The sequence below is a fragment of the Belonocnema kinseyi genome, chromosome 8 (assembly GCF_010883055.1).
Source record: "Belonocnema kinseyi isolate 2016_QV_RU_SX_M_011 chromosome 8, B_treatae_v1, whole genome shotgun sequence".
NCBI lineage: Eukaryota > Metazoa > Arthropoda > Insecta > Hymenoptera > Cynipidae > Belonocnema > Belonocnema kinseyi.
The window spans coordinates 68650930-68655688 of record NC_046664.1 but is presented as its reverse complement, the minus strand read 5'-3'; positions in this window follow the sequence as shown (position 1 = coordinate 68655688).

Sequence of the window (4759 nt, the reverse complement as noted above, 5' to 3'; positions counted from 1 at the left end):
AAGAAAAAACATTTGCGCTGAGAACTTTAGTATATCAACACATTTACATTAATCAAAGTGCCCCTTTTTGGTCAAACGCAAGTGCTCTTTTTGATTTTGAAACAAAAAATTGATTTTTTAAACAATTTCTATTACAAAATGTACTTGCGGATTTTTCTGGAATCAAATCCCAGCTAAAAAGTACGCAAAGTTACTTGCGGAGTGTTTGACTGTAAAGTTATCGAGCGTTCGGCCCTCGATACAACAATAGAAATCCGCAAACGCCATGTATGGCATGCCGAATTTAACCGTAGTCGCTTGACCATTTCTTTGCTTGGACATCTTTGTCCGACTCGACACATCACAACTTGAGCCTGTACGTACAGCACATGCGGAGTTTTGATTTTGTACCAAGCAGCTGCTTGGTGCTCGAACACCATTGTTCTTAGGAAAAAATGGCACGATACGTTTTCTATGTGATTTTATTTAATTTTCGCGAAAAATATAACAATTTGTTTTTTTAAAGCAATTATTTTTTAAAAATTAGTTAGGAAAAAATGCAAGGTTTTTCGGAAAAATCAATATCGTTTTCGAACTTAGCACGCCGAAATATATAGATTGCTACACATTGGTTAGGCTGACTTTAAAATAAGAATATGAGCTATTTTAATTAATTACCTCCTTTTCTGGCAACAATTAATCATCTATTATGATTGAGTCGGCCAGAAATTACGACAATCGGTATTTCCAGAAAGTTTTCGCAATAGGAAAGAAAATTCCAAGAATTGCGGACTTATCAGATGCTCTCTCTAATAGCATAATGTTAGGTGATTTATATGTGTGATTGCTGTAATCGCGGTATTTCCAAAGATGTTTTGACAATATCTTGCTCAATAATTCAGTAAAGTTATAGAATACATATTATTCATTCATGTACACCAATATCGGATGGTGTTGCTTATGATCCTAATGATTCAATAAAAATCAAATTTGCTACGTCATCATGATTCTTTTAGTCATAAAAAATTGAAGAATAAGAAAAGTGAAGACTTTTCCTTTTTAAGATGTCCATGCGTGAAGCTTTTTGTTAGTCCAACTTTTTCCGAAGTTGGCTCAAACTGAAGGTCTTCGGATGTAAATGTGCAATAAAAAATCAATTTTACTAGGTCAAAATCAAATTGAAGGTATTGAGATTTAATTGTGCAATAAAAGATCAAAATTTTCTATGTCATCCTAAAATATAAAAAATCAAGAAATTTCATTTCCTAGACCACTATGCTCGAAACTTTAATTTTATTCCCATATTTTGCAGGGAAACACAGTGTGTCGAAAAACACTTCATGTAGTCAAAAGTTGACAAAAAGTCTATTAAAAAGCAAATTTTCAGTGGATTTTGGTGTGTTTTTTTCAATTAAAGTAGGGCTTACAAATATAATAAGTCGGCGCAGAAAATTTACTCTGACTAGATAAGAATTTTCTATTTTAGAAAAAAATCAACAATATTTTTTTTCCTAACTTTTCAGATATACCTTTTTTAAGATCTTCATATTGACTAAAAAATATCCTAATACAGTGTAATAACTGTCTAATTATAATTTTCAGTAAGATTAAGAAAAAAAGTTTCCTATGATATTTTAAAAAAATGAATAAACAAAAGCCATTTTTCGTAAAAAGAATTCTTACTTAATTATTATTAGTTATGAATAGGTTACTATAAACAGATACACAGTTTTCGTATGTCAACTAATAGACTCAATTTTTTTTGCAAAATTAACCCAAAATGTCTCTTTCCTGTCATTTTTTAAAAATTAACAACAAAAATGTATTATTTAAACAATAATTATTAAAAATTCACATTTTCAATATTATTCCACGAATAGGTCAGATTTTTTGCGGAACCAACTAAAAACGTATTGTCAGTAACTCCTAGCTGTAATTTTCTTTAAATTGATAAAAAATATTAATTATTTGAACAATTTTTATAAATGACCAATTTTTTTTGCTTTGGGTGTTTTTTTATCAATTATAAAAGAAAAATTAAACTAATTTTAATTATATGTCCTCCCACTTTTGGTTCTGCGGTTTCCAGACTTGCCGTGACTTCGAAATCGTTGACCAACTTCTTTTTTATTTTCAAATATAATTTCCCAATGAAATTATACTTTTTTTGTGATACGATTTTTTCTTATTTTTAATGTTTTTATATATTATCTTGAATAACCAAAAAACGTAATAAGAAAAAAAATAACTTTTCCCGAACGAGGTTTTGAATTACGTTATCCTGCTTGCACGTAATGACGATTCGGCGACTTCCGGAGTCTTTAATGCTAAAAGCGCAGTAAAACGTCGGTTGGCGCCAAAATATCCGGTAAGATATTTGTTAAATTTAACAAAATTGTATCCAATTTTCTGGAGCAAGTGGATTATTTATAAAGGTAAGTGAATTATTTTGTTAATAAGTAAGCATTATTAATATTCTTCAACGTTCATGTTAAATCAATTTTCTAAACCGGGTTCATAGATTGTGATATCACGTGAAACCCCTGAAATTTATTTTATCTCTTGTAAAAAAACCTATGCACACTAAGTTACGCTTAGGGTAAATTTTTTATGCAATTTAACTTTAATTTCTTACATTGCAATTTCTTACAGAAACTTAAGAATCATAACCTCTATTTTAGTACTTACATTGAATCAATGTTTGTAGTTAATATATTTATTATTATGAATGCAGTTCTTAAACTGAAATTCCAACATCTTTTTAGAGGTGGAAATAAGTGCTGACAAATACTCTTATTTCTACCAGTTGGTAAAATATGTTCGCTGTGGTAAAAAGGCTCCAGTAAAATGCGATCGAGGAGCCCAATCAAAAACCGGTCGGATCCCGACCGGGTTACCCTATTTGTATACGGGATCCAGCCGGGTAACCCGGCCGGGAGCCGACTGGGTATACCCGGCCGGGATCCGACCAGCGTAGCGTGTCGAAACTAACCAGAATCCGACCAGGCAGCCTGACCAGATTCCGGATACAATCAGGGCAACCCAGCCGAAATCCGGCCCGAATCCGGTCATAATTTCTACACGGGTTGTGGTGTTGTTTAAATAATCAACACTTTTTCTTAATGAGAAAAATATGTCTAGAAGAAATAATTGCTTTAGCTGTTTTTTATTAAAAAATAAAAATGTTTGTTGCCGCAAATTAGTTTTTTTAAGCTAAAAATACTCGTTAAATATTCCATCATTTCAGTCAAAAATCCATCACTTTGATTGCACATTAGTTTTTGGTTGAAAAACAACGCTTTTTTTTTAAATTCATCCTTTTTGGTAGAAATGAATCTTTTTGGTATAAAATTAATCTTTTTTCTTTAAAACTTAAAGATGCATAATTAAAGTTGAAGATTCATCAGTTGGTTTGGGGTTTGATCTTTTTTGTACGAATAATCTCAAATTTTGTACAGAATTAACTAAAAATATCTTTCCGATAATTTTTTTAATTGATGTTTTATAAATTTACAAGAATGTTAATAACTTAAACTATTTCGATTTAAATATTAAGAGTTTGGCTTTTATCCCACGAGTCAAGTTGTTTTTGAAGTCAACTAAGAATGTTCATTCGATGACACTTTTCTATGTTGCTTTGTAAATTTACAAGAACTATTTACTGTTTAAATAATTTCCATTAAAATATTAAGAGTTTGGTTTTTTTTTCTACGAGTCAATTTATTTACGGAGTCAATTAGCAATGTTTATCCGATGAATATTTATTATGTTGCTTTGTAAATTTACAAGAACAGGTCAATGGCACTTTCGATGACACTTCCGATGACACTTTTCTATGATGCTTTGTACATTTACAAGAACTATTTACTATTTAAATAATTTAGATTAAAATATTAAGAGTTTGGTTTTTTTATTCGAGTCAATTTGTTTACGGAATCAATTAGCAATGTTTATCCGATGACTCTTTTTTATGCTACTTTGTAAATTTACAAGAACTATTAGTTATTTAAACAATTTAGATTTAAAAATTAAGAGTTTGTCTTTGTGCTACGAATAATTTCAATTTTTCTACAGAATTAACTAAAAATATCTTCCCAATGATTTTTTTCTATGATGCTTTGCAAATTTACGAGAATAATAATTATTTACACTATTTTGATTAAAAAATTAAGAGTTTGGCTTTTTTTCTACGAGCCAATTTGTTTATGGAGTCTACTAACAACGTTTATCCGATGACTCTTTTCTATGTTGCTTTGTAAATTTGGAAGAACTATAAATTATTTAAACAATTGAGATTAAAAAATAAGAGTTTGGCCTTTTTTCAACGAGCCAATTTGTTTCCGGAGTCTAGTTACAATGTTTATCCGACGACTCGCTTCTATGTTGCTTTGTAAATTTACAAGAACTATTCATTAGTTAAACAATTTAGATTAGAAAATTAAAATTTTGGTATTTTTCAGGAATAAGCTCAATTTTTTACAGAATTAACTAAGAATATCTTTTCTATGTTTTTCCTATGATGCTTTGAAAATTTACAATTATCAATTATTTAAACAATGTTTAGAAAGATATTTAAAGCTTGGCTATTGTTGAATGAAGAGCTTGAAGAGACACAATTTTTTCTACGGATCGAACTAAGAATATCTTTCAGTTGACTTTTTACTGCGTTACTTTGTGAAGTCCCAAGTATTATTAATTATTTTAAAAGGTGTTATACGCAAATTGAGAGTTTAGCTATTTTTAAAATAATAGGCTCATTTTTTTTTACGGAGTGAACTAA